This window comes from Xiphias gladius, chromosome 13, assembly GCF_016859285.1.
Source record: "Xiphias gladius isolate SHS-SW01 ecotype Sanya breed wild chromosome 13, ASM1685928v1, whole genome shotgun sequence".
In the NCBI taxonomy this organism is placed as follows: domain Eukaryota; kingdom Metazoa; phylum Chordata; class Actinopteri; order Istiophoriformes; family Xiphiidae; genus Xiphias; species Xiphias gladius.
In genome coordinates, this window is record NC_053412.1 from 2,280,312 (window position 1) to 2,302,824 (window position 22,513).

At 43.3% G+C, this 22,513-nt stretch overlaps 1 long non-coding RNA gene across 1 annotated transcript in view; it reads right to left on the reverse strand.

Moving 5' to 3' along the window:
* Nucleotides 1-2,652, reverse strand: part of LOC120798188 — a 46,179-nt gene extending 43,527 nt beyond the window's left edge. Inside the window, exon 1 of the long non-coding RNA XR_005708631.1 lies at nt 2,443-2,652. This is a non-coding gene — a long non-coding RNA (uncharacterized LOC120798188). The remainder of the gene's footprint in view (nt 1-2,442) is intronic.
* Between the last annotated feature and the right edge of the window lie 19,861 nt (nt 2,653-22,513).

Consider the following 22,513-nt stretch of genomic DNA (forward strand, 5'->3'; position numbering starts at 1 on the left):
CCCCAACAAGGAAAAAGGGAGGTTAATTAATGTAAGAGGCCGCGTATTCACTGAGATGCAGAGTTTACTTCACCGCTGCCACTGCCACCCCTCCTCCTCCTCCTCCTCTTCCTTCTGCTCCTCTCCATCAACCCCCTCCACCTCCTCCACCCTACATCCCCTGCCGCCTTAAGAGCCTTGATTCTTTGCTAATGACCTAGTTCTTTTAATGAGCGGTATTAACCCCTGGCTACAGTCGCCCAGGTCTTAATTGTCAAGCCAGGCTGAAACGCAGGGAGACGAGTCCCTCGCCCATCAGCAGGTAGAGGTGGCGCAGGCGGCGCGCTACATTAGCACGCCTCATCACCGAGGCCCCAGGAATAAATAATGAAAAAATAAATAAGAAAAGGTTGCCGAGACAACTGGCGGCTACCATCATCAACTATGTTACCCCCCTCCTCCTCTTCCTCCCACCAGCATCCCTCTTTCTACCCCTTGTGATGATGCCGATGATGATCACCTATCTACCCCGTGCCTCACCCACCTTCACCCATTTCTCATTTTGGACTGTCTCTCCTGCTGCGACCAGAGTGGGGAGGAGATACAGTGTGTATGCACAAAAAAATGTATAAAAGCATAATCAGGGTGTGTATCTGCTTAAGAAACCTGCAAACTCATTAAGACACATTCGGAAAAAATTGTGGGGAAAAAAAAAAGCAGATCGGGTCCTTTCATTTACAGAAAATGTGATTAAAAATTCCCCTTTATGTTGCACCCAAGAGGTGTGTTTTAAAATTCAAACACTATTTACTATTAAGCACAATATAAAATAAATTCAATAACGAGATATAGAAATATAGACACCTAATTAGCACAACGACGCTGCAGAGCTTCATGAAACACTAATGGCTTTAATGAAGAAAAGTCTAAAATAGCACGAGATCTGTTCAAATGCAGAAACACGTCAGCAGCCATGAAGCCAATCCAGCCACTCCTGCATGGCTGCAGTTAGATGGCTTCAATTTTGTCTGAAATGAACATTAAACAAACAGTCTTGACAAACACGAAGGAAAACAACAAAAACTGAAAACGGTGAGATTTGGTGGAACGGAGGTAGAAAAGTCACGGTCTTAACATGAAAGTTATTTTTGTCTTTTGACAAAACTGACTCTCCTGTATTTTTGAGATGAAATATTTGAGAACATTTCTTTTTTTTTGTCCCTAAAGGAGAAAATATGAGCTGAAATAAAATGTTTCCAAGTAATTATAGTCCTAAAAATTCACGTTTTTCTGTCTTGTCTGCAGTTTCCATCTTTGATGCTCAGACCTCATTGTTGCATGCGCTTCTGCACATTTCAGAGATCATCTGTCAGTCAAAATGCATGGGCTATACTGTCACACCACATGTTTTTTCTTTGGACTCTCTCACTCTTGTCTTCTATGATTCCAAACAATCACGACGCAGAAACCACATCACTTCTTGGGTACCAGAGAAAAAGAAACTATCAGAATGAGTGGGAAATGGAAAAAAAAAAAAAAAAAAACTCTGACAAAGTAGAAAATGGATGCTCCAGTACTGGACCAATAGGGAGGAGGTCAGACAGATTAACCGCCCCCGTTGACCAAATATGGGCGTGTGCCGCACCCTTGTACTCATCGTGTTAGGAAATGAGTCCATTTCCCATTAGGATGCTGCTGCTCTGCCTTTACAGCTGGGAGTATTAGCAGCAATAAACCTCACTGTCAATCTACAGGAGGGTGGGGGCCTCTGTGTGTCTGTGTGTGTGTGTGTGTGTGTGTGTGTGTGTGGGGATACAGTGTAGCGTCAGTTAATTTGTGTGTGCATCTCAGACAGTGTGTACACGCAAGTGATTGTTTATTTGAGTGTGTGTTAGCTTGTCATTGAACAAAATCAGTACGCGTGTGTGTTTGCATGAGGATGAGCCTGCAGACTCGGCCAGCAGTCGGGCTTTTGACGTGACAGCCCGTCGGTCAGATCAGGGGAGGGGAGACCTTGACCCGAGCTGTCCAACCAGCAAAGAGCCCTGCAGCACTGGGACCAGTGTGACAAGGGCAGTGGGAAGGGCACACACTGAACACACACTCACCCACCCACAGACGCACATTCATTCTTGTACGCTTGCTAAGGTTAGAGACCGAAATGCCCCAAAATACGAGTGTCAGTCCTCCGCTAAGAGACAGAAATCCCTTACAACTGGAAAAAAAACAACGTTAAAACACAAGGAACTATGGGTCAAAGGAGATGGGCCTGGTCTGGTCATACGCTCACTGAGATTCAGCAGTCGCCAAGAGCTCAGTCAGTCACCGCACCCTGCTTTCATTTTCCAGTGAGAATCTACGGTTCAAATCGACATACAGCACTGTTGATGTGAGGATGTTCCTGTTTGTTCCTCATGACTGCATTCTGTTTCCCTGGCCTGGGAGGGGACAGGTCTGACTCACCCGTAGCCACACGACAGGACACGTCATCCTTTGGTGGCGATAGCAGCCGTCTGGCTGGTCGGCCTCTTATGGTTTTGTCCCGCCGGCTCTTCTCTTCACGTGGACCGTCCACAGTGTCATTTCGCGGGCAAAGCGGCGGAGGCGAAGTTCCCAAATTGTCACAAAGTCCCGAAGACACACATCCTCCGCATGTGGTGCAACTCTGCATCTCCACCGTGGCTCTGCTGGTGTCCCCCCAGGTGTTTTGGATCAACAGATAATTACAAGTCAGACTCCTCCCCCCATGTGAGATGTCAGAGCTGACCTTCAAATCTCTTCCTACACATACCACAGTAGATGACTTTTCATAACAATACAGCAAATTAAGGCACATGTGATAACAGACGGGTGGACCGGTACGAAAACACTGCAAATTCATATCATGTGGCCGAGAGGAAGAGTCACGAGAATCATGGCGACTTGCAGTGCACTCTCTGTGGACGGTGACACGTGTGCCGGTGTGTTTGGTCTACCTAAGCACATTGGATATGAAAACAAACAATGACTACGAAGGTCAAGTGCTGACCTTCAGCTTCAAGGGTGTTTGAAACTGTTCTCATCCTCGCGAGATCAACAGTATAGTACTTGCACCACTTTTCATACTTACTCTGCAATTTTAGGATTCTGTAGCGGTGACGAGGGATTTTTACAAATTAAGACAGGGCAACTAAAGAGTTATTTTGTGGCCAAACAGCAGGGCATCGGCCAAGTCAGTCATATCACCACAATCCAACTGATCATGTGTTTCAACTGCTGAAGGCCAAACATACGGTAGAAAAAAAAAAAGCACATTAAAGAAGCAAGAAGCGAAGATAACAGATCGCCATGGAAGATATCAAGGGTTTGTTGATGTCTGCTGATTGGGAACTATTCACAGTCACGGACTCATATGATAGAGAAAAACACTTACTAAATCTACTGGTATAATCAGGAAAGTAAGTAGTTTTGTTGACAAACACTGCCCAAATTCCTTTTATTATTCCTATCATATGCCTTACTTTTTATGATGCGAGTACATTTTCTACAAACCCTCATAAATTTTTCCTCCTAAAAAAAAAAAAACTTTGTTAGAATCACAATCAGTTCCTATCCTTGCACTCATCAGCTCAGAAGTTCCAACATCTTGCAATTGATGATGATGTTTTCCGAATGTGTGTGTGTTTATATGCAAGACACAGTTCAGAGCAGCAAATCTTTCAGACCATTACATGCCTTTTTTCCACAGTAATTAGCTCATGAACTCAACTCTCAGGATTACTTGAACAGATAAGTTTTTATCCACCCAAACATTTCACTATATGGGCCCTGACTTATGGAACATCTTCCTTCGAGCTTTACAAGTTGTACTACAGAGTCAAAGCAACGACAAAACATGCCACTGGAACATTTCTGCAGACATGTAGAACATCGCCGACACGCTGAGGGACGCAAGTGGGACCTTTCCTGAAGAACACTACAATATTCTGCCTCGAAACTGACCATCGAGTTGAATAAACACCTTTAACTCTCAAAAATGAATCCACACACAATGAGCTCCAGCAAAAAGCTGAGGTGTTTTCTTTTATTTTTTCCACCTCCCCTATATGTTCTCTGCAGACCAACTACAATTAGCTGCTGCTTAAGGTGCAAATTAATTAGCCAGGAAAAGCTCTCCTGGTAAAGAACATTATATTTTGCTCTCTCGCGTCATGCTCCTCACCTAAATTCTCAGAGCGCAAAGCACCTTAAGAAGACTGCTGCTTTCTGAGTCACATTGTAGATGATAATTTACGGGAGGCAGAAAAAGGCCTTTTCTGTGGCATAGTATTCTTCCAGGGCTCTGCTCTCCAGAAGCAATGACACTGTACTTTTGTGAGGTTTGTCTTCTAAAAGCAATAAATGAGAATATCCTGCCTGAATAGGGAGTCTAAGAACCTTCACGGTAAATTTAAGGAGGGGAGATCCGCGGATGCCTCAGGAGCCACCAAATGCCTTTCCTTAAGCCCTCGGCATTCGGGGGAAAGAGGGAGGGAGGGGTGAGGCGGGGGGAGAAGAAGAAGACACTATTTCCTTTCAACCCCCCACACCCCCTCCCTCCTTCCTTCCTTCCTCCCAACCACTGCCTTTTTATTTCTGTTTGAAGTAACGCAAGATGAAACCGTGTGAGTGCCGTCATTACCGCCATCATCACTGCTACTATCATCATCATCATCATCATCATCATCATCATCATCACCGCTGCCGCCGTCAACATCGTCCTCCAGACCCCTCCAAGTCTCGCTGTGATATTGCCCGTCATTTTTCCCCCCCGTTGTCAGAGCAGGTTACAATCTGTAATCCATGACTGCCTCAGAATTAGAATGTCCCCCGTGAGTTTTATTTTTCGGCTCGTTTCTCTTCTTACGCCCCCTCCACCTTTTTCTTCTTGTTTTTTTTTTTCTTTTCTGTTTTTGTTGTTGTTGCCCTGAAGGCTTTACCGATGCTCTACGGCCCCGACGTTTATTCCTCCTAATCTCAGTCTCATCTCCAGGCTAGCTGTGACAGATGGTTATAGGCACACAATAGTATTAAGAGTTTGATTTTTTTTTTTCTTTTTTCCTTTTCCTCACCCCTCTGCCTCCGCCTCCTCCCACCTACTGCTTTTTTTCCCTTCCTCTTCTGTACAACAAATAGCGATCAGACAGAGAGACCTGACTCCTGTGTAGGTAAACTCCGCTTTAAATGTCTCCGTGCGCCGTCTGTCTCCCCTCTGTCAAATAACTCCCCCCTCCTCACCTCCTCCTCCTCCTGCTGCCGCTGCTGCTGTCGGCACTCCAAGGTAAGCTGCATTAACCTCACTGACTGTTATTAAAAAGATGTATTTCCACAGCTTTTCCCTGCGCCTCCTCTCTTTCTCCCTCTTCTTCTTCTCTGATGTATTCACTACAGACACACGCTCTGAATACGCACACTTTCGCCCATACACACACACACACACAAGCACGCACACATTGAACAAACAAATACCGGGACGGCATCATAAATTTTCAACACCAGCCGCAGTCGGTCTAATTTCAATCCCACCGTCACTCGTGTCAGATGAGAGCCGCGGGATGATGCATAGGGGTAAATAAGGCGGGTAAAATTAGCCCCTCCTGTCATTCCCTACCTTTTACCCCCCGAGGCATCCTGGGAAATTGACTGCACACTAGATTTGGAAAATTAGCCCCCTTAATGTTAGCCAGACAAACGGGGTTGGGCAGGCCTGGGTAATGCCTTGCCGGTGTCACCGACAGGGGATTAATTACCAATTTTTCACCTCATTTTGCATTCATATCATTCGCCGTCCATAAAGGAGAAGGTGAAATGGTTGAATAGCAAAAGATGCAGGTAATGCACGAACCTTGAACCCCTTTTAACCTGGTTGTGTACACATTTAGCCTCACCTGCATGAAAACCTTAAAAAAAATAAAATCCAGAAAGCCTACATTTTCATATTTTAAGTCAATAATTACAAACCGCTTCTATAAACACAGGCATCAACTATGAATTTGGAGATTACCGTTTGTTTATAGTAGGAATGAGCTACATGTGTAAAATAAACAAAAAATTGCAGATTTACTAATGGAAAACAGTTAAATGAAGTCACTAGTTCAGCTTATTTTGTGTGTTCATAGTAGGATTGCAGCATCAAGCCTCCTCATGGCTGCAAACAAAGTTACTGACTGTGGGTTCATGGAGGTAAGGAGCTGATTCAGCTCGTAAGCGAGGCAAGTTCATTCTTTAACCACATCATTACAGCTGAACGGCCTCCAGGTTTCAGTTTGGGTGCTGTTCAGGGTTCAGCGAAGGCCGAAGCAGAGCTTTGTTTAGGCTCTGAGTAGAGACGAATGACTGGAACAGTCAAAGCCTTAAAAACAGGCCAAACACAGACACACTGGAGTCATCAATCTATTCAATATAATCAGCAGTGTGGACTGGAGTTTATCCTAAATAAGGGCTCTGCTCATTTTAATTTAACATGGAATAAGAAAGCTAAATGTTTAAAGTTCCCTCAGGTGATTTTGGATATTAGTGGACAGCAGAGACAACTGTTTGAAGACAAGCATCCAGAAATCCTGTAAGGTGATGGCAGCAAACTGCACACAAAGGAAAAAGATCGCACAAAAGTCCGGATTTCTCTGGACCCACCTCCATTTTGGAGCCAGTTTGGAGTATACTGATGGTTTTTAATGTTAAGAGCCCATGAAATACGAATAACATATATTAAACAATAATACGGATGAATTTCCAACGCTCATAATTTTGAAACCGATTTCCCACCTTCCAGGAACTCACTATTTTCAGTACATTTCAGTAATCTATGTCTACAGAGTCATGAAACTTCACTGAGTGTGATACTCCATCAAATTGATATTGCAGTTTCAAATGAGCAAATGAGCTTTGAAAACTCTTTGGACCATTAAAGGGACCTCCAACATCCAAAATGAGAGTCAGGTGAAAAACAGCATTCAAGAGCTGTGCTCTTGTTGCACAATCTAAAAACAGAAAAACAATGTGCAAGAGTGGATGTCAAATAAATTAGGTATCTGCCTTCATCACAAAGCTTAGTATTTTCAAGGTTACCATGACTGTCTTCACCAGAAAAAAAACAAAAAAAAACAGCATCTCTCATTTTTAAAATGCTTAAAATGACCCGAGTTTGCGTTCTCCCAACAAGTGACCTCTTGCGGCTATTCAACTAACGGCTTTCTTCTCTCAGAAGCAAGGTTGGATGTGGAATCAAGTCGCTTTAGAGCTGCAAAACCTTGTGCATCTCCCAAACACATCTAGACAGACAAAGGGGATGAAATGCTCCCTCTGATATCTCTAGCAAGTAAAACCAATTGAAAAAAACTTTAGAATTTGTCGGTTCTTTAAGCTCTTCGGTCGTCTCCTGTAGGCTGATAAGATTCCCAACCCACAAACATAACACCAGAATGTGACCAGGGCAAACAGTCTCGGTTAGTGGGGACAGGAAGCTCTTCTCACCTTATTCTACAGAAAAGAGCATTTTGCGCTCCCATCTAAAGGCCCAAACTCCTCTGTGACTGATCCACCCGCCTGGTGGAAGCAGAGGGAGTGGTTGGGGGGGGTGCAGAGGTCGCAGAGTCGGATGTGGGCCTGCCGGGACCCGCCAAGGATTAACACAAGCGCTGTGCTCAGGACATATGGCATTTGTCATCTCCCACTGGGAAAGAGACTCTCCCTTGGCTCCACCGCCACCCCCCTCCCTCATCACATCTCTCTCTATCCGACTTTCCCTCCCTCTCTCTCTCCTCCTGTCGGGATTTAAAGGCTTGAAGTGCTTTAGTTGTTTACTGTGCATTAAATGCCCCCCCTCGACCCCCACCCCACCGCACCCCGCCCCCTAAACTTCGCAGCGTTAAGAGAAAAATGGCTCAGAGGAGGAGAGGCTGCTGATGCTGTGTGGCCCTCTCAGACAGAGGCTGGAGTCATCACAGGAAGATGTCTGCTCTTAATTCCATGTGAGGACGTCCACAGTGCAGGCGTGGCAGAGACACCTGCCCTTACAAAGCAGCAAATACCAGACAGCCAAAGCAGGCAGCGCGGTTTTGTTTCTAAGACTATACTCTTTGGTGGTGCTGTGGTGTATTTATCTCAATTTTGTCTCAATTTATTTATGGTGGCTACATCGCTACTTTACCCCGCTAATGAGGTCTTTCTTTTATTCAATGGGAAATTCCAGTATCTTTTCATATTATCCCTATTGATCACGATAACATTTTACTCAACACCTGCATTTTGGAGATTTACAAGTGCTTCTTGATTCTTGAAACTGGGTCATTTTGTAGAGCAATTAGCCACAACTTGAGTGCCTCTTTGTTGTATAGAGGCAGACCACTAAAAAAAGAAGAATGGGAAAGCAGTAGAACAACCGTGCTCCTTGATGCGGTCAACATCATTCTTACCCAGGTCCCCATTTCCCAAATCATTACAATATATATGGTCAAAGGTTAAACGTTTTCACGAGCAGTAGTCAAAGCTGAAAAAATTAGAGAACAACAACGACCAGAATGTTGCTTTAACAAACCAGAAACACACATTTTGCTACAGGAAGGAGCCACCAAGCAGTTCTCATCTGTAACTGACAGCAGCAAAACTGACACACATTCAAATTAAAATGTCACGGGTTACAGCTTTTTAAATAAGCAGTTTATCGTACCTCTTTTCTACTCATTTCTTATTCCATTAGTTCTCCATCATACGCACGCTAGAGTCAATGAAATGTTTGTCACATATATAGTCAGGGTCCTGTGACCTCTGACCTCCTATTCATCACTTCCTTACAAGCGGACTGTCTAGGAATTGAAGCCTATTCTACTACTTTTACGGGCCAGCACATCTGCTAAATGCCTGAAAAGTTAACACACTTTTTGAAGGTTGGACTGTTAAATTGAACTGCAGTTTTCAACATAAGGAATTAGCAATTAGCATAATGACGCTCAAGCTGCACAACCTCACGTCCGTTCCCCGAGTGTGAATACTATCATTCAGCTTCACGCTCGCAGGCAGGTATGCCCTCGTCATCCTCCATCTTCATAAACAGGCATGTTATTATAACATGATGGAGTGCTGTGTTTTCCTCCCAGTACTTTTCTTTATGGAACACCGTAATGTGCCGGAAACCAAAGCTTGTAATTCGGCACTTGATGTTTATTGTGCGCCTCTCGTGTCTAGAGACATTTGATAAACAGCATGTTGCAAAAGCAGAGAAAAGGTGTTGGAGGATCTTGTGGGAGCCTGCCAAAATAATACCCCATTCAGCACAGCTACCGTGTGAAAATGCCTCCCCGTACTGACTCATATTTCACCGCCAGAACAAGCAGTTTGCCGTATGGGCCCAGTGATGAATTATACCAAAGCACATTCCTTATGGGAAATCTGGATGGTGCAGGAGAGAAGGGGGAGCAAGCTCCAGCGACAAATTGCCTTCACTGCCAGTTAGTCCATGTTCCTTTCTTCTCTGTGTTGTTGTTGTTGGAAGGAGAGGGTTGGGGGGGCTTATTTTGTTAGGTGGAGGTTATTTTGTCTGGAAATCCCTCCAGGTAGTGGATTCTCTGGATCAGAGGCCACCAGAACAGAATGAGCCATGGGAGTGAAACCAAGCAACCCCACAACAAAAAAATCTCTCAGATGATGATTTGCCCCATCAGCTCCATCGATACCTGTTAGCAGCGGCGAACAAGCAGCTAGTGGGCTCGAGGCCAGGCAAGCCCAGTTGGTTGGACGGTTGCCAGTTTGAATCCCTTGGATGTTTCTAATAGGAATCAGTGCTCACCCACTCTGATCCCACAGGCTGGAGCACCAACAAGGGCCGAGGGCTACAAGGATAACCCACAATCTGGAGGATGAACTCCACCTCTGAGCTGGGCTCAAGAGGAGCTAATACAGGAGGGATAGAAGGGCTCAATCTCCTCCACAACCTGATGAAGTGTCCTTATGCAAGGCACCAATCCTCTATCAGCTCGAAACCCTGACCTTTGACATCCGTATTAGTGGGAGATTACCTGTTTGCTATGCTGAAGACTTCCAGACTTATTATCATGAATCAAGGAGGAGGAATAATGGTCTGTTTCAATTGGAATACAGGGTTTTATCGCTCAGCATCAGTGACTGCCCTCACTAATGCACGTGCAGTTGTAGTGTTTTGTAAAAAACCTCCTAAATGAGTGTTAAGGAATGTTAAGATGCCAACATACTTTTTTTTTCCCCTCTGTGACTTTTCCTATAACCATGTTCCATATAAACCGCCCCGTGAAACAGTGCGTGAAAATTGTGGTATCCTGCATTTCTTGCATTTGTCAGAGGAACTGGAAGTCAGCTGTAGAAAATGAGGAAATTGAAGTACACATCATCATTGTCAATGGTGATCACAAGTGATTTAAGTTTTTCTGGTGATTATTTCAATTTTCAAAAATTTTTTTTAGCCTTGTTTGGTATTTCTTTGGTTCTTGAGATGAGCACCTCTATCCTCCATTTCGGTGTTTACCACACACACTGACAACAGCAAGCTTACAGGCCCCTTCAATGCCGAGGGATTACCGGGCATGAGCGTTTCCTCCTTCAATCTCAATTTACCTCTGAATAAATCCCAAATTTATGAGCATGTTAGCAGGCGTAATCCGGCCCTGATTTGCTCATTTCAATTGCACAAGGGAGGAACAGTGAGAGAAAGATTACCAACTGGGTAGTTGTTGTCACCAGCACTAGAGTAGGTGGCCAACAAAAGCCAGAGAAACATAAAAACATGCAACAACGCCTGTGACAGTGTCTAGAGTGAGGCTGTTGTAGGAGGCAGAATAGGTGGTCTCCGCTCTTGTTGGTTTGTCTGATTTATTGATATCCCTCACTGGGGAGCTTTGTCTTTCGTCAGACTGTCAGGGTGCACGGTGGCAACGAAAGGAGGGGGGCGTGGGGAGATAGATAGGAAAAAAAAGAGTGGTTATTTCTGCTGATAGGGCATATTTTCTGTCAACAGTCTCTGGCAGATGAGTGTATGTGATAATACCACTGCCAAGGAAAGTCTCTCAGCTCCTCAGCCTCCGGAAGAATATTTGTGTCTCAGCTCAGGGCAGTGGCTCTTCTCTCCCCTCCTTCCAGCTTTTATAATTCAGTAAACTGAAGTAATTACCACAGAGGCATGCTCAATAATTACAAAATGCTCTGTCACGGCCATGTAGGTAATGGCATCTCTTGCTCTGCTGGCAGCGATAACACAGGTGAGACGAATTGCAGAAAACAGATCAGATAGCATTGTTATGGTAAAGAAATGGCATTATGATCAAGGGTAGCACTGCTCCTGGGGGGGGGCGCGGCATAGGGACTCATATGTTCATGCATGTATTTTCTCTTCTCTACACAGGTACAAAGAGAGTGACAGTGTTGACATTCTGTCCGTTGCAAAACAACATACAGACTTCCAGTTTCGTGTTTATCCTGCTGCTGTATCATCTCTACATCGGCAAATTAGCATGAAATTGGCTTAATTATCAACTGCAAATCGACAAAATATTAGGTGTTGTTTACTGTAATCCCATTTCGCTTAGTTTAATTTCCTCGAGTCTTTTCCTGGTGGCATGTTTACTCAAGATTGGACATGGTGGTGTCCTGCAGATCCAAGCTATCCAGTACAGCTTCCGCAAAACGGTGGCAAGAACACGCCACGTAATTAGCAAAATGCGGCCCTAATGCTCCTCTCCTTGAGAATTTGACCCTATTTGTTTGTGCCGAGGTAATTTCATTACACCCTTGCAATTCCCAGGAGCTGCCGCGAGTTAACGCTAAATGCTCACCAGAGAGGGTTTAAGTATTTGGCAAGGCATCAGCAAAGAGAAGAGAGGGAGCGGCGGAGCTCAATAACACTTCTTTCATGTTGACAAATTCCATTAGTGCGCAAAGGCTGGTGTTTGTGCTCTATTTTATTTATGATAATGCTTAGGCATCGGAGGGAAGCGGTATTCATCACCCGTGCCACCTATGTGGCCTGACAGTGTGCGGCAGACATCTGTGATTTGTACAGAAGACTCGGCATCACTCTCACGCCGACGGGTCCGTGGGAAAGTGAAGGTGGCATCCTGTATCAGCATTTCAAACTTTTCGGTTTTGGCTCTGTACTGCTGCACTCTGATCTTCCTCTTTTATAGATGTAAACATGCAGAATGATTCATTTGTAATACCAAATTATTTGCTTTCCCTGTCTTTTTTTTAGGGTTGATTTGATTTTTTTTTTTTTTTTGTATTATTTACTAAAAAAGTCCTAGATGGCTGCAAGTAACTGTTCAATCATGAGAACAACACTGATCCTGGGGTCACAACTCACCCCAGGGATGTTAAATTCACCTGAAATGGTTTCATTAATGTGGTGTAATTCCTGTTGAAACGGTGTATTGCAGAGAGACATTAGACTGTGGGGGACCAGTGGGCTATTAGTTATGGCGATAAGACAGTTTGAGTTGTTTGACAGGACAAGAAAGGTTTTTATCTCATCTGTCTCTAGTGTAAAGTCTAGAAGAAATCTCTTCCTACATCTACAATGGATTTGTCTGCACGTCTGAAGTCCACCTTCTATCAAACTAAAGTGTGCTTGACAATGCCCCTGAAAACCTGGTGTGTCCTTTTCTAGGTTATTTTGCTCTCAATCCCTAGATTAGCCACTGGGGGGAGAGAGGCAGAATTATCCACAGTCCCCACGGAGTAGCAAGAGGTAACAATGTCGTCTTACTCCCTGTTCTTATTTCATTTGATTCTTTGTCCTCACATATCCATATCAACTGAGTCTGTGTCCTTCGTATTTTAAAAAAGTATGCAGTGCGTGTGCACTCTAGTTTTATGACAATAAAGTCAAGTCACTCCAGATAGTATTCCAAACACAATATCACCTTGCAATCAATAGCTGCTTATCCCTTATGCCAAATATGCCGGCACCCGCTGAGGATATTGGCATGCTAATTAGGCTCCAATAAACCAGCTCGAAGATCTGTGGGATGCGGTGGCCGTCCACAGTCTAGTGGCAACATGCAACGTTTCTGTTTCAATAAAATATCATGATCGCCCCGCCTGCAAGTGTTTCTGCATGCATGTGGCTTTATTTGACTGTGACTGTCAGTGTGTTTGCAGAAGCCTGTGTGTGTGTGTGTGTGTGTGTGTGTGTGTGTGTGTGTGTGTGTGTGTGTGTGTGTGTGTTTTGCATGCACATATTTGAGTGCAAGTGTCCCATGTATGTGTATGTGTGTGTGTGTGTGTGTGTGTGTTTTGGGTGTTTTTCGGGTGGATACACACACACACAAAACACTGAGGTTGGAAACATTCTGATGTCAACAGCGAAACAAGAAATAGGAAACACATTTAAATCTCTGGCACCGAGGACGGAGTTCAGGAGCCAGGCGAAATCACCGCACAAGCCCGGCATCGCGTGTGACAGGGTGCATCGTGGGATAGCTCTTTATCCTCTGCGCACAAAACAGCAATCGGGAGAGGTACGTCCCATCTGAGGACAGAGAGTCGGCGCAGGTTGTACCTATTAGGGCAGCTTAGTAACTCAAGAAGCGGCAATTTAAGAGCGAAAGGAGGGGAGGGAGGATGGAGGATTGGGGAAGAAAGCAAAACTAATGCCATAACTCCGAGGGCTCCCAGAAGACAGCTTTGAGGATTGGACTGGATGACAGAAAGGCTCGTCATCACAGAGGTGGGTATGAGCGCTGGTAATGAGAGGACTCGCTCCATGCCAGGCATTATCATGGACAGATTGCACCCAGGGAAGAAGAGGCCTCCTTTTGTCTTTTGAAAGCTACATCGGCTCAGAGTTGGAATAAAGAAACCAATCCTAAAACATGCAAAAGGGAAACGTGATATTTGGCAATACGCGGCTCCAGTTTTCTATAAGTTTCAAAGCATGTTGATTTCTTGTGGGGGGAGATATTCTTTCTTCCTTAAGACACAGAGAAGGGGCATAATAAATGACAGTGGAAAATGTACCAACCTACTGTACTTTTTTCCCCCTCAGTTTTCAATCTTTTGTGGTTGGCAGCAGGGACAGAACCCAGGAAACAGTATCCTATCACTTAAATGGTTAAGTATTTTATGAGTAAAATGCTTCCAAATGTCTCTCAAAAACCTTCCAGACCACACCAAAGACAAAATGAGGTAATATTACGTTTCTGAAAAGTCCCCAGTATGATACCACGACTCTGCTGTAATTGCATCAGAAAAATGGTGCGCAAGTCTCTCTCTGTTACATGTCAGGCCATTTGACTTGGCAAAAGCGGTGCTCATTAGGAGTGTGGGAGGGGAAAACTTCTCAAATTTTTCCCAGCTGAAGACTTGTATGTATATAGAGGAGAACACAACATGCAGACATAGAGTATCATCAAAAATCATCCATAGGTCCCCGGTACATGTTTGGCCTCAGTGTCTCAGGGTAACACTTCAGCAAAACAGTAGGTAGCCTCCTTACTAATACTTAAGCATACACAAAGTCAACATACATAGATATGCTGCATTCATGTCATATAAGGGTTACAATTACTGTCAAGCTCTGAAATATCAGACTCTAAAGTAAACAATGACTAAAACAAACATAGATTCTATTGACAAAATTTGTTATAGGTTAAATAAACCATTATCATCACAAGCTAAATAAAGCCTTATTTAATGCTGTTTTGATGAAGCAAACAATTTTTTTAACATCACATGACCAATTGTACTTATAACTGAGCTTTTCATATGTAGTTCGATACTAAATAATTCTTTATTTTACCAATTCTCCTTGTTATTTGACACAATCGCAATTTTATCTCGCATCCCCTATAACATGAGTATGATAACAGGCTCCATGCTGAGGCCTTAGCGATGACTATTTTAAAGGAATACAACCAAAAGCTATGTTTTCAGTATCAAACGCTCGCCCCCTTTTTTTGGGGTCTGAAAAGCAAATGTAATTCACTTCAGGTATACCCATAGCCACAGTTAGCTCTTTCAACTGGGCGATACTTCAATCTTATTGTTTTCTCACTTTCCGTGGCGTAGTACCATAATGACAGGATCCTGTGGTTTTATTGTTTTCATTGTAAATAATAAATAATTCTGCTGTCCTCATCAATGAATACAGACAAATTGTGATTAAAAAAAAAAACATTTTATGAAGATTTCACTTTGTCAGACGTAATGCATAACAATAGTACGTAGTTCATCATGTTTATCATTAATTTGATGAATTTACATGTGATTTAGCATACATATGGCATATTAGGGATTTGATTAGTGCTGTGTTATCAATTTCAGGCAAACTGCTCAGCTGAATGTAAATACTAGCAGGCTTCAGACTTCTAATAGAGTACGTTGAGTGACAGCAGGTTGCATGCGAACACTACCCCATCGCAGAGGCAAAGCTAAAATTTCTGGGCAGACAAAACAAAGCTATCCTCTCGATTTTCCTACAAAACTAGCCCCCTCTGGGCTTCTTGTCGGCCCTTCCCGGCTGTGGGCTCCCCGAACCATCATCACCTTTCACGACACTTTGGATGATTATTGTAAATCACGTAAATGTCACCAAAACGATGCACTGAGATTACATTTCGGTTGCGGCGTGAACACAGCCTGATTCACAAGTCTCTTAGAGGGGTCTCCTTACCAACTACCGCCGCTACGACACTGTGGAACAATGTATGAATCTTTAAAAATCCTCAATGATTTTGGAGGCCCCAGCCCGTCACAGGCCTCCTCAGTCTCTATGGCAGCCTAATCTACAGCAGATTAAAAAAAAAAAAATGGCTATCATGAAACAGGCTTTCCCTGTAAGTAATCCCCTCCTCTCTGAAAGGAGAAAGAGGGAGAGGTGTTGGGAAGGGGGGGGGGGGGTTTGAAGAGAAAAAAATCTGCAGCAAAGAGCCTTTTTTGCTTCTAGTTATGTCAGGCTGTATTTTAAACAGTGCTAATCATATACCTTTGTGGACACTTAATTAAAATTACAAAACCATTTTTAATCGGTGGTCCAATTAATATGTAAATGTATGCAAATGTAGTAAAACAAGGTGGTGATTAAGTTAAGGACACTCTATTTCATGTCTTCCTTAAGTGTGAAAACAAACTGTCTTTTTTTCCCCTGCCACCCCCCCACCCCCCCCCCCCCCAAAAAAAAAAAACATCCAAGACTGATGGATTGTGATGTTTACCGGCCACATGCTTAAGGGAAGTACAGGGGAAGACAATGTTCTTTAGAGCTGGCATCCCTAATCCAGATTTTTAAAAATTCACTCACCACACACACACAAACAAGTACACACGGCGTTCACGCGCATCAGCGTTCATCTACCTAAGGTCAGGGCAAGGTTATAAACTTTACAGTATCTTACAACGTGAATCTAGCGTTACGGGGTATGTTTGAAATTCATGGCGAAGTTTTCCAGGCTTGAGGTGAGAGTTGACAATTCTAAACGAGCAGACTTTCAATTCTAATTAGGCCTCGGAGATACGGTGGTCTTTCAAAGTTGTGTCTGAAAGGGCTGAGGAGGATTGCGGGGGGTGAGCAGGTAATAATGAATCTGAATATGAGTGGATATTAAATAACTTTGGGCGCTGAGTGGGAGAGAGAAAGAGAAAGAGAGGAGAAAATTAATTTACCCTGCAAGTGAGGCCTGCAGTGCCATCCAGATTGAGGTGAGTGCAGGTCATTAAACTTTGTTGCTCCTGAATTTATGCACTCCAACAGTTTTATAAATACAGTAAAATAATCCTAAATGGATCTAGTTAAATGTTATGTGTTGTTAAAACTACCGAAGCAATATTTTTTCATATATCCTGTATGTGTTAATACATTAACCCGTTTGAAGAGCTTTGTACAGACATTTTAAAAGATACGTCTGTGTTATGGCACCATCCTGGCTGTGTTATGGCCCACACTATCTATGTGGCTGCCAGATCAGGTAAGGTTTTGGGGTGCGGGCTGGGGCCAGATCCGGCCGAGAATCATCTCCCGTTAGCAGGCTATCTTAGGATAGTTTCGGGCCGGTGTCAGCATCTAGTGTCGGACCAGTCTTGGACTGATTCTGGTCTGTCATTTGCCACAAGACTGCCATGAGTCCGGCAACCAGGCATATGGGATTTGGACCACTGCTGGCTCACACCTTGCAAGGCAGTTTCAGCAATGGCTCCTTCAGAGCCTGTCAACACGTGACACCTTTTTACGTAAAATTTTGTTTTAATCATCTTTTTTTGAGAGTTAAGAAAAAAAGCTCTCTCTTCCCGGACTTGAAATGCAATTCATGTCAAACTTTCCCACATTAATGCGCATCATCTGAAGCCCAGCCATTATAAAAAGGGTCAATTAAAAAAAACTGATACTGCTACGAAAAATGATAGTTGGTGTAACATCACACACTGATTCCATTAGTGAGATGAGCTGTGCTGTTACCGACTGTGTGTGTTTGAAATGTGCGTGAGTGTGTGTGTCTGTCTGTGTCTGTGTGTGCGCGCATGTTCGGGGACTCCGGCTGTTTTTGTGCATGCATGCATGCTTGCCTTCCTACAGTCATGCGTGTAAACATGACTACAATTTTAAGTATAAGATTGTGTTCCCTTTGTTTGTGTGTATGTGCGTTTCCATCTGTGTATGACGGTTGGGTTTCACTTGTTCACTCATGCTCGCCTGCTTGTTTTCCTCATTCCAACACAAATACAATTTTATGTATGAGTTTCTCTATTCACTGGTGTGTGTGTGTGTGTGTGTGTGAGTAGAGTTCGCGTGTCCATGCATGCATGTAAGAAGCTAAGCCAGCATGCATGCGCACACAACTTCAATTTTATGAGCGAGTTAACGTGTGGGTGGGTTCAGTGCACGTGAACGGCAGCTTACGTGGGCGTGTGCGTTTCTCTGTGTGTGATGAACCTGCGAGTGAGCGAGTTAAGTCTTCAGCACACAAGGTGGGCGAGATGTTGGAAAAAGCTTGTGTCATCAAGTGTTAGCAACCTGTAATCCCATCTGAGCCGCGGGGATGTGCAGCCCCCCCCACCCCCCCTCGCAGCACACTGGCTCCCTGGGGCTCGGACTGCAACCTGCGCCCCGCTGATACCTCCGCTACATGAGGTTTCCAGGTGACTTACGCACATAAACACCAGGAGGAGGGGGGGTCTCAGCTGTTAGCGAGGTGAAGCTTGTCCCTGAGCAGAGGGAGATGATACTGACAATCGCAGTGCAAGAGCAGGTAGTTGCACGGGTGGCGATTTATTCAGCCTCATAAGGCTGAGAAGAGGCAGCTGCGTGAGTTAGAACTGAGAAAAAAAAAAAAAAAACTTCAAAAGGACTGTACCAGAGCTCCTGCATGTTTTAGCCAATTAAAGCCAGGCTGCTACCAAGTACTGAAAGAAAAGAAAACACAGTCTTCCCCTTAAAAAATGAAGAGTTGTCTCCATAAACAATAAAAATGCACCCTTGCTCAATTCACGACACTCAGTAGTTTTGTTGTCACAGCTTCACTTGGACTGGTATGACCCATAGCTTACGGTGGAACATGTTTGCTAATGTTAGCATTCCCATTCAACTTGCTTTTGGTCAGGTCCTTAAAGCAACTGACTCAAGACAGTCTCGGGAAAAGAAGGAAAAAAAAAAAAACATTCAAAGTGCCATTATCCTGTATTTAACACTGTATTTTACTGCCACAATGGCAGTAGTTCAATAAAAGTTACAAATTCTCACTTCAACTATGAATCTTTATATGACTGCTGAAGAATTTCCAAAGCATTTTTAAGACAAAAGGAAGAATGGCAAAAACATGACAAGTAAATTGTCAGTTCTGTTATTTCTTGATTTCCCAGTTTCCAAACTAACATGTTTCCTAAATAGTATGCGTCAAAATGCACCTACGACAGGAAGAATTAAGGGGAGGATCTGCTGGAATCTGGTGGATTACCAATCCCAAGAAAATTTCGATCTCCTTCAAATTGATTTTTGTATTGAAGTGGAATTTACTGAAAATCAAAGTCCAGTTCACTGCCAGAAATCTATCTAACAACTTTGGACAATGGTTAACTGTGTTATAAAATGCTTGTATTTTGTATGTAGGCTGGGACAAATGGCAGTATGGCCGTTTACACATATGATGACAGATGTCTAACAGAAGCATTGCTAAATCTGATTGTGTTTGAGAGGGTCAACTGAATGTTTGCTTTCTTTCCAGGCAGTTTTCGGACACAATCCAAGATATACATCACAGCTGGACTGGGTCCTGATTGGCTCACCTCACTAAAGAATGACTGAAATCTATCCAATCAGGCCAGAGTGCAGCAGCTGAACTGGACTGCCTCCAATCAGCAGGCTTAGCTCATTTGAATTGGAGGAGCTGATGCTGTCAGCCAATCTGGGTTTAGCTGTGTGAGGATTTTCATTTACATTTATTTAGTTCAAATATTTTGAACTGTATGGGACTGGAATTTAACCTCCTGTCCTTTCAAAGGCATCACTGGTATTTAAATGGACTGTATTTAATTGAGTAACTTTTAGTGGTTGTGTTATGCGAAATCTAAACCCTTGTCATGACTTGTCATGGCATCAAATAGTTTTTCACGATGGACCTTTTTATGGGATCTGCTTTTCCCCCCTCACATATCGAAAGGGCAATATCTTTGGATAAAAGTATGCAGATCTTTTCAGAGACGGGAATAAGAGGACAAAGATGTCAAGTCCCACCCAAATAGTTTGACTGACGGGGGGAGTCTTAGACGTCCAGAGCAGAAACAAGTAATGAAGTGTGCAACAAATATAAAGCACAAAAAAAAAAAAAAAAAAAAATGATGTTGTGGATGACATATTAAAAAGGAAAAAAAAGAGATTTCTTTTGTAAACATACAAAAATAGAGACAATTATAAAGGAATGTTATGCAAGGTCCCTTTAAATTTCTCATCTGTAATGAGATAATATCTCATCACATAATTTTTTGTTTGCGTGTGTGTGTGTGTGTGTTTGGGGAGGGGGGGGCAGCAGTTGAATCTGAGTTGGTTTCGTTAAACACTGACATCAAATGCACGACTCAGACAAAATTATCACCTGCAAAGAGACATGTCGTGGTGAGAAAAATGCTGTGGTATGAATCACAAACAGCAGAATTGTTGCTTTTCTCGAGTGACAAGTGTTGAAAAGTATCTTTCTGCCTTTGAAAATTAAATGTAAAAATGACAACACTTTTTAAAATTAGACAGAAGTGAAGCTGTTTTTTCCCACTGGGGGAAAGCACCTGACTATAGGGAGATGAATTATCTTAACTGTCAGTCTGTGAGCTATCTGTCTTAAATTTGAGGTGTTTGATCCCCACAGGAGAACACTGAACCCCTGGCTGGTGCTTTTTATGCCTCTGTAATAAAATTTAGTTTTTCCTGAAATTCATAAAATAAGCCTTTATTTATACATGTAGAGATGCATTTATGACATGTTATCATGGGCTCTGAATGGATTTTATGTGCCTTGGGGTAATGAAATGGTGTCTGTACGTAAACATGGCCGTGATTTGTATCTTTTGACAATTAAATTACATGGGGATGTTTGCTGTGCAGAGTAAATACCTTAAACACTTCCCCACTTTAAAAAAAGAAGCTGCACGAAAGGGATACAAATGGTAGGCTGGCAAGTCTGCAGAGATATCCACTCAATAGGCAATTTAAAAATGGAAGGAGGAGGTTTGACTAAGCAATAAAAGTGTTGAACTGCCAGCGAGAGCAGAAACACAGAGCATAGTGAGGTGGTGGTAGTGGGGGGGGGGGGCAATTATCTTATTTATAAATGAACAGCAATTCCACTGATGACATGATCTTAAATTTGATCAACCTGCAGGTTTTGAAGCCAACTAACCAAAATAAATAAATAAATAAATAAATACATTTAAAGAAAAAATCATTGATCTAATTCCCTTCATTGGTAATAATCACGAGTCTCCCTTTGGCCAGCACTAATCAGAATCGCATTGATTTCCGCTGGACTCGAGGACTGCAGGAAAAGCAGCCTAAGCTGGCTGACCTCACTATTCACAGTGTTAAGGGATAGAGCCGACATTATACAGCACCAAGCTTAATTGTTCGTACTGAAGTTGTAACTCGTAACAAATGGCTCACAAATACATAGTTTCATTTTTAAACAAGCCTCTACAGCCGCACTAGCGGCTCTGCGAGGCTGTAATGCTCATAGTAAAGAAAAACAAACTGCTAGATTGATAAATCAAAGTATCAGATAAATTGAAATTTTGAGCCAGTGATGGCACTAGATGCAAAGTTAAGGAAGAACCACAGTTCACAAGGACCATGAAGATCTGCATCAAACTGCAGTTCAGATGTGGTTAGATTCTTCCTCTGGGACACATTTGTGTAGGCAAATTCATCTTGAAGATCCAGAGACATATCTAAGGATACATGAAATTTTGTCCTGCTGCTGGCACCACATGAAAAGTCCCGCGATCATCAAAGTCATTAGGATTCATCCTCTGGGGACCACTAATAGCTGCACCAAATTTCATGGCAATACATCCAATAGTTATTGAGATATTTAACTCAAAAGAAAAACAAGAATATCAACCTCATGGTGGCGCAAGAGGAAGCGTCAGGGGATCACCAAAGTCATGAGGATTCATCCTGTGGGCACCATGGATATCGGTACAAAATTCCATGACAATCCGTCTTATAATTGTTGAGATATTTCAGTCTTGAACAAAGTCTCTCTGACAGCCTGCACAGGACCTTTAAGCAATGCTTTCGTCAGCAACCATAGCTCGGATCATTTGGGACTTAAGTCACCCATTCATTCTTTCCTCTACTTTTCCTTTATTCTACCAGATAAAAGTCTCATTTAGATTGCCATTGGTCAATAACCCGACCCTGTCAAACAATACGACATCGCAACGGCCGGGAAAACTGCTGGCTCTTAAAGCAGCGCATGCCTCGTCCATGTAATCACGCTCTATATGATCATGCATCAGCGCTGACATAACTAACCCCGCCCTACATTAATTAAACAAGGTTACCAGGTTAGCGAGGTCATTATTATGCAGGAGCGTGTCACTTGCTCCCTCACTCACAGCATCACCATCCTCATTAGTACGGTCACTTTTACAGGTGATACTGCTGGAAGAAGACGCAGCGCCTTTAACACGAGTGCTCAGCCGGAAAGTAAAAAAAAAAGCACCCGAGACAAACAAGGGATCATTAGAGCACATTAAAATCCACATTACAGCTTTTACTGCCTCCTAAGGAGTAAAACGCGATGTGTGAGTCATCAGCAGGCCCGCTAACTCGCCGCACTGTGGCCTAATGGCAGCTCATGCGGACGCCTGCCCACTGACTGCAATATGGCAGCAGCGTAATCAGCAGCTCACAAAGGTATATGATGTTACGGCATGTGGGCAAAGGCTTATCAGCTCGAGGAAACTGTGCATTTACGCCAAAGGAGAAGAATGAATCCTGAACTGACCCCGGTTTGTCTCTAAAGACGCAGTCATACTCAGAGAACTGACCTCCCTCCTCTCATTCTACACGTTC